The following is a 15,933-nucleotide window of genomic DNA, read 5'->3' on the forward strand; positions in this document are numbered from 1 at the left end:
TCACATAGGTACAGTTTTTTTTATGTTAATTCAATTCATTTGATTATATTTATTTTATATTTCATGTTAGATGTAATGTTTATTGTATGACATGCAACTCATGATGTTAGACACACCTCCTCATCTGTGATAGTCTATTGATAGTGGAGTGGCCGCAACTGTGGCTAGCTCACATCCACTAACGGAGGTATGAAAGAATTTTCTTCATTTTAGTTGTTGTTTATAATAGTTAATCTCAAAATTTCTAACATTTTTTTTTAAAGGAAAAAGTGGCAAGCCATTGTAATATTTTATTAATTTGATTCAACGAGGTCAACTAGGAAAGAATCAGTGAAGAAAACCCAGCATTGTCCCTAATGTATACATAGTTTTAGATATTTTGAACAAATAATTACAAAGGGTGAATCAAGTATCACCCATCAGTATATCTAGAACTAAATGTCACCTTCCTTCAAATTGGTATACACGAGCACGATCCAACAAACTTATCTTCCTGAATTAATTTTTTGAGGGCAGCATGTTTTTCAATTATGGATAAAGGGTGAAGTGATGAAATCAACAACCCATCGCAACCCAAATTCAAAAGAAAATCTGCAACATGGTTTCCTTCCCTATAGGTGTGTGAAATACAAACATCCAAGCACTCATCTAGGAGCCTCCAAATTTGAATAAGAATATATTTTAACTTCCAAGACAAGATAGTCCTATGAATATAGGCATTAATAATGACAGAAGAGTCCCCTTCAATATGTAGCAACCAAAAATTACCTTGTTTTGCTAAAATAAGACTAGCTAACAGAGCTTGTGCCTCTGCCATGTTATTTGTATTAATAGGCAAAGGGGATACTATAATTGCTACAACATCTCCATCTGAATTTCTAATACATGCACCAAAACCAAAAGGCCCAGGATTACCTCTTGATGTGCCATCAAAATTCAATTTCCAATATCCCTCATTTGGTGGCCTCCATCCTATTTGCTTATAGGATAATGAAGAAGTGGAAGAATTACCAATTTTCAAACCATTTGGAATGAATAAATGTTTCCATCTTTGAATAATTTGAGAGTCCCAAGAAGTAACAATAGGATTAAATTTTGTCTTTTGCAAACTGAATTTGTCACCTCTGAGATAGATCTTTCAATTCCCTCCAAAAAAATTTCTAAGGAATGGCTCTCTTTTCTAAAAATGCGTTTGTTATGTTCCCACCAAATAACCCAAACAACCAATGTCGGGATACATTTTTGAAGGTTTACAAATAATGATTTGGGATAAAGGACTGGCCAAGCTTGAAAAAGATCCCACAGATTATTTTGGAGAGGAGTACTATAGTGCAGCTTATTCAAGACAAAACTCTAGCATTGATAAGAAAATGAGCATGAGAAAAAAAGATGATCCATTGATTCTTCACACTCATCACAAAAAACTCAGTTAAAAGAGGAGGCAATGTGCAATCTAGCCAATCTTTCACTGGTCAAAATCCTATGTTTTAGTGCAAGCCAATGAAACAACCTGCCTTTGGAAGTACAATATGATTCCAACAAAATGAAAATTCCCTACAGGTAACTTTATGTGAAACATTTTGCTGCAAAATTTTATAAACCTCTTTTACTGAATAATTGCCATCCTTAGCTAGAGCTCATAAAATCCTATCTTGAGATCCAAAAAAAAAGACTTGCCTAGAAGACAAAATATCTTTGAATTGTCTAATTTCTTGAGATGAAAGTGGTAAAACCATTAGATCCTTCCAAAACACTTTCCTTGAAAGTTCACAAACATATGCCACATACTAATAAAGTTGAGTACCCCAATGTAGTTCTGACACTTCAATAATATTCAAAGAAATCAAATTATTGGAAAGTGGAATTTGACCATTCCAAGAATCTCTCCAAAAGTTAACTTTATTACCATCATTAACTTCCCAAGAAACATAATTAACCACAATATTATGAGAAGCTGTCATGAAATCCCATATAACTGAACCTTTAGGAGGATCCAAAATAGAGAGAATTCTAGAAGGATCATTATTATCTAGATACTTTTGTTGCATAATTTTGCACCAAGTGGATTGAGGTTTAGTGTACATTTGCCAAACCAATTTTCCACCAAATGCTTCATTTCTTTTAGTAAGGTCATGCACACCTGCTCCTCCTACTACTTAAATCTGTGACATATCCTGTAATGAAATAAGTGGGATCTTACAAGAATCATCCATATTACCTGTCCATAAGAAGCCCTTAATCATTTTCTAAATTTGAACTAGAATTTTGGGGGGAGCTTTAAGAACAGCAAAAAAGTAATTTGGAATTGCAGCTAATACTGATTTAATCAGCAAGACTTTCCCAGCCAAGGATAACCATCTAACTTTCCAAGCAGTGATTCTTCTTTGAATACGTTGACTGACAGAGTCCCAGTATGAAGATTTATTTGAACCAATAAATAAAGGGATGCCCAAATAGATAGAAGGTAATAAATCTTCTGAGAAACCCAATATTTGTTTAATTTTATCAGAAATCACTTTGTTTGCGTTAAAAAAATAGATTTTTGATTTTTGAGCATTAATGGCTTGACCTAACACTGCTGAATATAGATTGAGAACATGAAGAATATGCCTAGCTTCTTGAACATTTGACAATCCAAATAAAAGTGTATCATCTGCAAATAGAGAATGTGTTATAGCAATATTTGTACCCAAAATAAGCGCGCCATGCCAATTACTGAGCTTATGTTGATGTGAAATGGTCTTGCTAAAGGCTTTAGCTGTAATGATGAAAAGAACTGGGGATGGGGGGTCTCCTTTCCTAATCCCTTGAGTAGAAGAGAAGAAGCCTGCCGGTTTACCATTTATTAATACTGAAAACCAAGCACCTGAAATACATGCCTTAATCCATTTGCACCAATTCTTTTAAAAACCCATTTTGGAAAGCACTTGCAGCAAAAATTTCCAACAAACTCTATCATAAGCTTTCATCATATCAAGTTTTATTTAAAAATTTGAGGAATGATTTGAATTTATAGAATGTAGAACCTCATGTGCCACTATAGCCCCTTCCATAGTTTCCCTTCCTGGAACAAATCCACCTTATTCAGGAGAAATAATGCGAGGGATAATATGTTGCATTCAAAGATATATGGCTTTATTTATAATCTTGTATGACAGATTACATAGTGAAATTGGCCTAAAATCTGCAAATATTTTGAGGATCCTTGATCTTTGGAATAATTGAGATATTTGTGGTATTAAAATATTTAATCATGGTTTTGCACCTTCTTGATTCTTCAACAGCTACCAATAAATCCCATCCAATGATATCCCAACATCTTTGATAAAACATAGCAGTGAAACCATCCGGGCCTGGGGCTTTATCTGGAGGAAAAGAAAAAATGACCTTGCAAATTTCTTGAATAGTGAAAGGTGCCATCAAAATGTCATTATCTTGAGATGAAATCATATTTGGAATTGAATCAAGAAGTTCATTCATTTGTGAGTTAGAAGGAGAAGGCATGCTATTAGGTGCAAGGAGATACTTAAAAAACTTCACCCCTTCATTCCGAATAAGATTTTCATTAGTAATAAGATCACCTAAAATAGCATCTTTGATCTGAAATATTGAATTGTTAACTCTCTTTTGTTTAGCTGAAACATGAAATTTTTTTTTATTTCTATCTCGATCTTGAAGCCATAGCTTTCTAGACTTTTGTCTCCAATAAGTTTCCTCTCTTGCACATAACTCATCCCAATCTTGCTAAAGATTCTTTTGAGAAACATATGTATCTTCATTCATACCATTTTGAATGATATGATTATATACATCTTCTAGTTGTTGTTTGACTGCTGATTTTTGAGAAAACACATTTTTAAATACATGCTGATTCCAAATTCTAATTTGAGACTTGATATATTTCAACTTCATAGCAAATTGATGCATTTTAAATCCATCCACATGAGGAGCCTCATTCCACCAATGCTGAACATTCTTCAAAAAATTTGGATGACGAAGCTACATATTTTCAAATTTGAAGGATGAATGGAATTGATTTTCACTGCTTTTGTCTTTGTAATTGAGAGTTAAAGATATAGGGAAATGATCAGATCCTGGTGATGAGAGAATATCTGAAGAAATATCTGAGCAACTCAATTTCCAGTCAAGTGATAAAAGAAATCTATCAAGACGAGTTGCGATATGTGAAAATCTAGCCCTTTTATTTGTCCACGTAAAAGATCCATTCCTTGGGTGAATATTCATGAGGTTGTTATTATCAAAATTTCTAATGTTATTTATAAGTGATTGTATTTATTGAATTTTTGTAGGGTCTCATCATTCCTGATTGTCCACAAGCATTTGAGGTGAACTTACAGAGTGACTATTTGTTGGCGGTAAGAAAATAATTGATTTTGTGTATACATATATTTTATTTCAATGTATAATAAATATTGATTCATATCTACTTTCTTTGTATCAGTTGGAGCTGGAGAAGAGCCTCAACAAGAGATCGAGTGAGCATGTCAGGAGGGCCCCATCATCTCCACTATCTCCCTCCACACGATGGCAGAGGACATCGAGAGACTTGTTTCCTTCCCACGAGGGGAAGGAAAATATGTCATTGATCTAGACATGTATATATATAGGCATCAGTGGACATATTTGATACACATTTGATGTATATGACATTCTATATTTGATGTATGACATTATTCGACTTATGACATTATTGGTTAATATATGATATGTTTGTTCATATACGACACATGACATTAAATTATATATGTTCATGCATGACATTAAATTAGATATGTGCATGTATGAAATTAAATTCAATACCCAATCTATTCAAAACTTTGATAGAATATTGATTAACAATAAACTTTATCATTGTTTAAGCATAAGTTAATCATTTGCAATATGTCATTTTCATATGATTTATGATCTTGTTCATGTTTAAAGTTTTCCTTCTCTATCATTTGTTTATCAAGTTTAATTGAATACCTAATTAGTTTGAGTTTTTGATACAATATTGATTGGCAATAGACTTTATCAGGCAATATCCATGGACCTCCTGGCAATTGGTCACCTAAATGAGAACATTGAGATTTATTAGGAACTCCATTAAAGAAATCAGTAGTTTGAAATTACTCTATCCAACAAAATTAGATCAAAAGTTCTCAAAACATTTATGTTAAAAATAAGAAAAAAATTTGATTACAAGTGGTCACAAAGTTTGTGTAGAAGAAAAAATCATTGTTACAAAAAGAATATAGACAAGAAGAAAAAACACAATTAGCTTGTTGAGCTTCAATACATAACCACCATTCTTTATCATCAATTGAAAAATGTCAGAGATAGTAGAGAAAAGATGGATTATTTGCAAAAAAAAGTCATTTTAAAAATCATAAATGTAACATAATCACTAATAGTTTTATGTGTTTTCATACATTAATGATTGTAACATAATCACTAGTTGATTGGAATGTGTTGTTATTATTCTATAGTAACTAGATTAAGGTAAAAATAAAAGTTTAATAAATAGTTGTGATGTATAAGAAAGAGAGATATCTCTTATTATTCTATAGTAACTAGATTAAGGTAAAAATAAAATTTTAATAAATATTTGTGATGTATAAGAAAGAGAGATATCTCGCATGAGAGGGGGACGAATCTAAGATGACACACAAGATACTTGTAAGAGGGAGCTATACTTGTTAACAAATTTACAATGCATGTTATGGAAAATCATAGAGAATATTTAAAAGGAAATGAAAGAGTATGACAAGTGGAAGGAACATGTTGTTTTGTAGACTCATATTCAAATTTGGGTGTCGATTTTATAATAAAGGATTCAAGCACTGCAATTTGGTAGTTTTGGCTCATGTTATCTTTGTATCTCACTCTATCTTGTATCTCACACTCTCTTATTCCCCCCCCCCCCCCCCCTCTTCATATTTCTATGTTTTCCATATCTATGTAGCCATCTATCCTCTTCATCTCCCCCTCACTAATGCAGAGATGTTGAGCAAGAAGTGAGGTTTAAGCACTTTCTTCTTCCTAATCTACCAAACTAAACTTGTGGCCTTCCTAATTTCTTACTCCTTTAGGATATCATTTTTGTGGCCTATCTAAAGTGATAGGGTCATTTGTGAACTCCTCCAAGGTGAGTATTTCTCCAATCAAGATCTTGCACCTTTTTATTTTAGGGACACTAGCCCTATTCCAAGCCAATAACTGTAACTCTTCACCAATGGCTTCACCAACCCTAAGTTTCTATTGGGACACCTTCCTTATGTTGAATTGATTGAAAATCAACTCTTGGTTTAACCCTCCAATTTTCATACAGTACAAAATGTTGACTATCATAGAATTCCTTGTAGGTCTCCTAATTTGATTTTCTGGACTTAAATTCCTCTTAGGTTGAAATCTAACTATTCTATGGGTAGATTCAGACACCCTTTTGAAATTTATTTAAGATTCCAAAGCCTAGATTCCCAATTCCATTCTTGTAGCACCTAACCCATGTAAAGTACATAGACCTAATAAGGTCACACTAGGTTTGGTTTTCAATGTAATTACTAGATAATTGGTGCATGGCCTCAGACCTCCTCTATTCACCAATATTTATCATCTTCAAATTATGATGAAACACAATAATGTTTCCACTTTTTTCCGTTATATATTCCCCCTTATGAAAATACTCATAGAACTAATAAACCATTCATCTCCTCCTTGCAACACTTCTCTACTTCATGTCTTTACTTGACTCATATCTTAACTATAACACTTCTCTCCTTGAGTAGCATTCACCAATAGTTCATTTATCCCCATTTGACTCATATCTTCTATTTTTACATCACTACCTTTGATATAAGTCCATTCAATATTTTATCTTGATTAACAATTTATCAATGTTTTAAACTAAATTTCCAATGTTGTTAACTAAATTTCCCCTTTTCTTAACATCTTTAAAGTTAGTCAATATTGATTATCCATTGTCACATAGGAATAGGATGAGGTTGGGGATAGGGTTTACCTGGCCACCTAGAGCTAACAGAGCAAAAAATTCGATCCCACGATGAAAGGTGAGAGAGATTTGGCAGTTGGCAACTTTGTACTAGCCAACACTGCAAGTTTCAGCATCACTTGAGATGGCATTGTAAAATGAAAATGGAATGTGATCTCCAAAAAGTGAGAGAGGTTATTGTAGGTCTCTGCATCATGGTCTTGTAAGAACTAGAATCACATCCATACCTTGCACGAGCTCCAAGATATGCCCTGTCAAAGATTGCATCCCTATGGGATTTAGTGACCCTTGGGGACATTCTGGTTCAGCGTGCCTGAGAACATTTGAGAAATGAAGGGGACAAGATGAGGTTGAGGATAGGGTTTACCTAGCCACCTGGAGCTAACAGAGTAGACAGTTCGATCCCACAATGAAAGGTGAGAGAGATTTGGCAGTTGGCAACTTTGTACTAGCCAACATTGCAAGTTTCAGCATCACCCGAGATGGCATTGTAAAATGAAAATGGAATGTGATCTCCAAAAGGTGAGAGAGGTTATTGTAGGTCTCTACAATACAGTCTTGTAGGAACTAGAATCACATCCATACCTCACATGAGCTCCAAGATATGCCTTGTCAAAGATCGCAGCCCTATGGGATTTAGTGACCCTTGGGGACATTCCTGTTCGGCGTGCTAGAGAATGTTCAAGCATTGAAGGGGATAGGATGAGGTTGAGGTGCAATAATAGCAAAAACATGGCATGCAGTGACAAATATACAAAATACGGTCATTAATTTAGAAAATACTTGGGTAAAAGTTATAAATTTACATATTGAAATTACAAAGATATATATATATATATATATATATATATATTATTAGGTTGCACTAGATCTGACAAGTGGTCAAAGTCAATAGACGAATCCATCTCTACCATTTCTAGTGCTTGTGGGGGATGATAGGTGTCAATTGGGTCTAAAACCCATATATCCCATTTGTCCACCCATTCAGTTGACTCACAGTCATCCGAATTTTCCTCTGCACATGATGGATAATAGCATGCCATTTTTCGTGTGTGGATACTCCATGAACTTGCATCAAAGCTTCTAAAAAAGTGTAACTCACTAGATCCTGTTAGTGTGCAACAATCTTGATATGGTGCAATGTTAATATTATCTATCAACCAAAAAAATCTATGAACTATAGAGTCACCTTCCTTAACTGGACCCATTGTAGCATTACACCATTGGATGATGGATTTTGCATATATTAATATTGCTCCATCTTTGTACTTTAGTTCTTCACGAGCCAAGACTCTTTTAACGCATGAACCTACACCATCATTCTCTCCCTTACCATGACCAGCCTCTGTGAAATTCCACATATATTGAATTCTACACAACCTATGCATCCTGCTCAACCAATAGAACATCCGTGCATTCTTGAATTGAGATGCACAATTGTCTGACCAAATAATGTGTTGACAATATGATATGCTCCTATTAGCCAAATCTCTATAAAATAGTTGAAAACAACCATGTACGAACTCCATAGAATGTGATCAATCATCGCTGATGTAAAAATGGTACTCCCTCAAAATCTTCCTGTCATCCTCTGTACTTGTAGGTGAATGCATGAATGTTATCTGAACAAATATGGAAACCTTTTGAGACGTATAATACTTTTCTTGCACCTCATTTTGTGGTTGTAGTGTGTAGTTCTTTACAAAATCTACAACCAAAACAATGGTATCCAATGGAAATGTATCCTTGGACAACTTGAATTTCAAATCCAACCATCGAGCTCTATGGGTATGCCTTGCATACTTGTAAATAATCTTTTTATGAAAAATCTTCATGAACTCATACACTATAATCTTTTCAATGACTAGATCACATCTTTTACCATGTTTTCCATCTTTTAGAGCATATGTCACTGTCTTGAATTTTCTCTAATCTACTATTTCATTTCCAATTGCATGCGTACTATCCATATGTTGACAAGTTGATAAAAGTTGCAAAGAATCACGAAATAAGCATGTACCATCCAAGCATGATGTCTTGTAAAATTGTTGGCTGTCCCCTATTTCACATAAAATGTTGAATATGAATTCCCTTGAAGATCTTGGTGGCTCTTTTATGTCACAATCCTCCAAAACAAACTGAGAATTCAAAACTATGCATATATGCCTAAAAACATCAAAATGGTTAGAAAATTCAATATGCATCCTACAACAACAAGTTGTGCATGTGTGATTTATATTCACATAAAAAGATTTACCCATCTCAAAAAATCTTTGACTTATTCGAATTTGAGGATACATACCAATAAATTTTGCAAAAAATTGTGTTTGAGTTGAGTCCAAAAAATGTTTCACATGTGGCTCGCGATTTCGGCTACCAATCCTCCTTCTTACAACATCTCTTTGATTAGAAGAAACACGTGTATTATTTTTCCAAAAATCTTCGATCAATGATTTCAAGGCTTTACTAATTTCTTTATCCTTTCATGATAGTTTACCACTAAATGTCCATAACTCATTTTTTGTTAGATCTTCTAATCTCTCACGCCTTAGCATGACTCTCCTTAGGGTACCTCTACCAATTTTTAATGTTTTGCTTGTCTTTCTCATGAGTTGAGCTTTCTTCATTTTGCTACTTACTATTGTTGATGTGAGTAATCATCTTGTGATATTACTATCTTTGGTGCGTGATTTAGAACCCACTTTGTCATAAGCACTCATTAGATTCTTTACAATATTTTTTTCATTTGAATCATCCATCATTCTTAGCCCAAGAATCTTCATGATAGGCCTAAATTTCAAATTTCTCATCATTTCAAAAAATAATTGGCATTGAATTTTAATATTTAATTCTTCAAAAAAAATCTCCACATACTATTAACTTTTCTTTGACAAGTACACTTGCTAATCTTGTCAGACATTGATTTCAAAATGTTAGTATCAATATCAATCAAATATTTTGGTCTTCTAAAATGAATTCTAGAAGGTTTTCTAATCTCTTCAATTCTCTTAACATTTTGAACATCAATATAAGGTTGAGTGTATTACATACCTTGAACCAAAGATGATGTGCCTTGGAAATAAGATGTAAAAGATGGAATATCACCTACTTGACGTGTTGATGTTGTGCTTTCAATATGACATGATGGAGTGTGTATATCATTGGATCTACAAATCAGTCTCTTCTACATGAGAGGATGATATGCCTTCAACATTGAAAGATGGTACTCCAACATTGGAAGATGGTGTAGCTTCACAATTCAATTGTCTTCTTGAGCATAAAAATCTCATTCGTTCTCTTTGTCTTTCTAATTCTCCCTCTTTGTTTCTTTGTATTGGTGGTTCTTGATCCTCTTCGAAATTCAATTCTTCATTATTGCTTTGTAATTTTTTTTGTTCACATAGTAATTTCATTTTATCTCTTTTAATTGCCAAATCTCTCTCCCTATCTTCATTTGTTTGAATCTTTAGTTTCTTCCTTGGCATGATGATGATTTCTACATGTCAAATTATTCAAACATCCGAATTACTTAAAATGTGTAAATTACAAATTATTCAATTACATATAAAAATTATAATTATTTGAATGAATACACAATATATATCAAATGACTTATCAAATTTATAAGCATTCCAAAATAACATTTCATTCAAACATACAATTTTCAATGAATTCACTATATATTAAATAACATGTCAAATTATAATCAAATTTGTATCTATATATTGACAAACAATATTTAAAATGAATTGCACTAACCTTTTCTATACAAGGAATATTCAAAAAGTGTTCAAATCACATATCCAATGATTGAATTTGGTGTTTGCTAACTTCCAAAAGTGTTGAAATAGTGTTTGCTATGTTGAAACCTGTGATTTCTGTCAGAATAACAGAGTGCATAACAGAACAAAAGAAAAAAATGGATGAAATGGGCCCCAAGGTTGGTTTTTTACCATTTTTAGATGATTTGAGATAATGTGTATGCACTATAGTGTGTATGTACTATGTGAAATCACATCACTCCCCATCCTCCCTACTCTCTATCCTTCCTACTCTCTCTCCCATCCCCTCCCTCTCTCTCTTCCTACTCTCTCTCCCCTCTCCCATCCTTTACTCTCTCTCACTCTCCCTCTCCCACCACCTACTCTCTCTACCTCTCTCACCCTCTCTCCTCTCCCATCCCTGACTCTTTAGATCTCTCACACACACTCTTATCCCCCTATCTCTCTCCCTCTCCCTCTCTTACCACCTACTTTCTCTCCCCCATCCCCTACTCTCTCTCTCCTCTCCCATCCCCTACTTTTTCTCTCTTACACACATTCCCATTCCCCCTATCTCTCTCCCTCTCCCTCTCCCTCTCCCACTCCCTCTCCTACTGCCTATTATCTCTCTCTCAAGTTCTCTCTCTCTCTCTCTCTCTCTCTCTCTCTCTCTCTCTCTCTCTCTCCCATCTTGTACAAGCTCTCTCTACCACCACCTACTCACTCTCACACTCTCTCCCATTCCCTAATCTATCTCTCTTACACACACACTCCCATTCCCCCCTCTCTCTCCCTCTCCCACTCCCTCTCCCACCACCTACTTTCTCTCACCCATCACCTTCTCTCTCTTCTCTCCCATCCCCTACTCTCTCACACTCACACTCTCTTCCATCCCCTACTCTCTCTCTCCTCTCCCATTCACTACTCTCTCATACTCACACTCTCTTCCATCCCCTACTCTATCTCTCTCGCACACACACTCACATCCCCCCTCTCTCTCTCCCTCTCCCACCACCTACTTTCTCTCCCCTATCCCCTGCTCTCTCTCTCCTCTCCCATCCCCTACTCTCTTACACTCAAAATCTCTCTCATCCCCTAATCTGTCTCTCTCACACACACTCCCATCCCCCCTCTCTCTTTCCCTCTCCCACCGCCTACTTTATCTCCCCCATTGTCGTACTCTCTCTCTGCCACCCCCTACTCTCACACTCTCAAACTCTCTCCCATCCCCTACTCTCTCTCTTTCATAAATACACACACTCTTATCCCCCCACTCTTTCCCTCTCCCTCTCCCACTTCCTCTCCTACTGCCTACTATCTCTCTCTCTCTCAAGTTCTCTTTCTTCCTCTCTGTACTCTCTCTCACTCTCTCTCCCATCCCCTACTCTGTCTCTCTTACACACATACTCCCATCCCCCCTCTCTCTTTCCCTCTCTCTTTCCCTCTCCCACTACCTACTTTCTCTCCCCCATTGTCATACTCTCTCTCTTCCACCCCCTACTCTCACACTCTCATACTCTCTCCCATCCCCTACTCTCTCTCTTTCACAGATACACACACTCTTGTCCTCCCACTCTTCTTCTCTCCCATCCCCTACTCTCTACATCTATCACACAAACTCCCATTCCCCCCCTCTCTCTCTCCCTCTCCCTCTCCCACTCCCTCTCCCACCGCCTACTTTCTCTCCCCCATCCCCTACTCTCACACTCTCACACTCTCTCCCATCCCCTACTCTGTCTCTCTTACACACACATACTCCCATCCCCTCTTTCTTTCCCTCTCCTACAACCTACTTTCTCTCCTCCATCATTGTACTCTCCTCTGCCACCCCCTACTCTCACACTCTAACACTCTCTCCCATCCCCTACTCTCTCTCTTTCAAAGATACACACACTCTTATCCCTCCACTCTTCTTCTCTCCCATCCCCTACTCTCTACATTTGTCACACAAACTCCCATCCCCCCTATCTCTCTCCCTCTCCCTCTCCCTCTCCCTCTCCTATTGCCTACTATCTCTCTCTCTCTCTCTCTCTCTCTCTCTCTCTCTCTCTCTCTCTCTCTCTCTCTCTCTCTCCCATCCCTTACTATCACTCTCTCTCCCATTCCCTACTCTCTCTCATGCTCTCCCATCCCATAATCTTACTCTCTCTCTCCCATCATGTACGAGCTCTCTTTACTACCACCCACTCTCTCTCACACTCTCATGCTCTCTCCCATCCCCTACTCTGTCTCTCTTATACACACACTCCCATCCTCCCTCTCTCTCTCTCTCTCCTCTCCCATTTCCTACTCTCTAGATTTGTCACACACTCCCATCCCCCCTCTCTCTCCCTCTCCCACTCCCTCTTACACAACCTACTATCTCTCTCTCTCAAGTACTCTCTCTCCCTCTCTACTTTCTCTCCTATCCCCTACTCTCACTCTCTCTCTTCCATCCCCTACTCTCTCTCACACTCTCTCCCATCCCATACTCTCTCTCTCTCTCACCCCCATCCCTACGAGCTCTCTTTGCCACCTCCTACTTTCTCTCAAACTCTCACACTCTCTCCCATGCCTTACTCTATCTCTCTTATAAATAAATACACATTCCCATTCCCCCCCCTCTCTCTCTTGCAGTCCCTGTCCCACTACCTACTCTCTCCCATCCCCTACTCTATCTCTCTTACGCGCTTCCATTCCACCTCTCTCTCCCTCCCACTCCCTCTCTCTCTCTCTCTCTCTCTCTCTCTCTCCCTCTCTCCCTCTCTCTCCCATCCCTCTACCATTGCTTACTCTCTCTATCTCTCTCTCCCTTCTCTCATTCCATACTCTCTCTCTCTTTCACACACAAACACCCATCCCCCCTCTCTCCTCTTCTATCTCCTACTTTTTCTCTCACTCGCTCTCCATCTCCCACTCCCGCTCCCACTGCCTACTCTCTCTCTCTCTCTCCCCCCCCCCTCTCTACTCTCTCTTACATTTTCACACTCTCTCCTATCCCCTACTCTCTCTCTCTTTCTCTCTTACACGCATTTCTATCCCCCCTTTCTCTCCCTCTCCCACTCCCTCTCCCATTGCCTACTCTCTCTTCCATCCCTACTCTCTCTCAAGCTACTTTCTCTTCCCCCTCTCCCATTCCATACTCTCTCTCTTTCACAAATATGCACTCCCATCCTCCTCTCTCTCACTCTTCCTCTCCCACTCTGTCTCCCATCGCCTACTCTCTCTCTCCCCCATCCCCTACTCTTAATCTCTCTCTCCTAACCTGTACTCTCTCTCCCATCCCCTAATTTCAATCTCTTTCCCCATCCCACACTCTCTCTTTTCCACCCCTACTCTCTCTCACACTTCCTCTCTCTCGCATCCTATACTCTCTCTACCACCCCTACTCTCTCCCCCATCCTATACTCTCTTTTCCACCCTTACTCTTTTTCACTTTCTCTCTCCCCTCTCCCATCTCGTACTTTCTCTCTATCTCTCTCACAAACACACATAGCCACTCCCTTATCCCCCCCCACCTAGTTCTCTTATACAATTTAGGTCTTAATAGGTTGTGCGCACTATAGCATGCACATGCTACTAAGAAATCATGTTTTAGATAGCACGTGCACGCTATAGGGTGCACGCGCTATAGAAAGCTTATTTAAACCCAAGCGTAAGGCTTGGTTTTGCCTTGGAGATCTAACCCAAAGGTTTGGAGTTTATGAATAGGTCTGAGACGTGTTTTCTAGAAAACATACCAAAAATGATTATTTTTTCTTGCATGCTCCCCTTCAAGATTCCTCGTGGTTGGGTATCGATAAGATCAGGTTACATAGCATTATAGTTCTCTGTGTTAGCTATCTAACCATATAATTTATTTTTAATTTGAACTATTTCAAACCTTTCATCTATAATTTCTTTTGAATGTATGTTAATTTTTTGTCAAAAAGCACCATGTACTAATTGGGCTATAGATTTTAGCTCATTCATCGAATTTTGCAACAACTTAGTTTTTTAGAAACTAGACTCCATTCTACACACTTTGAAAAAAAAGGTTTTGATTTTAGATTAGTTTTCAATTATTTCTAAGGGGAGCACACATATATTTCACATTTTTGGGATGTGTCTAGTTAAAAAATTCAGTAAAAAAATACACATTATAAAATTACCCGAAAAATCTGGGATAAACTACATAGTGTTAAGTAACTTTTGACTAAAGCGATTAAAGAATTAAAAAAAAATAAGTTAAAATTTTAGGGGGGCCACACTTTGTATTGTGTTATGTTTTTTTGGAATAAATAGTACCACTTTTTGTGGCCCTCTTTTTTTGAGGACCTAAAACTAAACCATTTTGGAAAAAAATTAGTAGTTTAGAAACTAGATTCAAAGGACTACAACTTTTGTTTTTTTCATATCTTAAAATTTTGAGCGTAACTATCTTCAAATTCTTGTTGAAGTTCAAAATTTATAGATTTCAAGAAAAAGGTGTCCACTTATACCCTCCTTTTAGCACCACAACTTTGTGCACTTACCCAATAATGTTGAGCCCTTCCCATATATTATTTGATAGTAAATTGTGGCTTCTCTGTAATTTCACATGTTTTTACTTTTATGGATCTCACTTATTCTTTTGAAATATTGTATGCAGTTCAGGGTCTTGGATTGTATTTGCATTATATGACTTTCTAATATCATAGGCTCAATTGGAGTTTTAGATGAAGATCAATGATGGAAACTTTTATGATAGTTTTTGGCTTGGCTCTTGGTTTTGTCTCTGACACCAAACAGTGAATTGTATTCATATGAGTTTTGGCCTCTTTGTAATCACAAAATTCTTGATTTGGGAATCACAAGGACAAGATTCATTAGTATTGATAGATAAGTCTCTCTTGATGCAATATCTCTTCTTTTGCATCCTTTTTGTATCAAATAATGACTAGAGTTTTTCTTTTCTGGTTCTTTTCTCTGGGAGCTATTTTGAACCGGTGACTATTCATATAAATATATGTTTCACAAAAAAACTTTTAAAAATTCTATTAATTCTTCTAAAATCTAGAACCTTTCCTCCTTATGAAAAAACATTGCCCACTAAAACCCCTTAGAACTTATGCAACTTATCTCCAAAATGGCTACCCCTACTTCTAGAAACAACTAGAACAAAATCATTGAAGCTCCTCTCCCCACTCTCATATGTGACTA

The sequence above is a fragment of the Cupressus sempervirens genome, chromosome 6 (assembly GCF_028749045.1).
Source record: "Cupressus sempervirens isolate cs-2001-9-10 chromosome 6, ASM2874904v1, whole genome shotgun sequence".
NCBI lineage: Eukaryota > Viridiplantae > Streptophyta > Pinopsida > Cupressales > Cupressaceae > Cupressus > Cupressus sempervirens.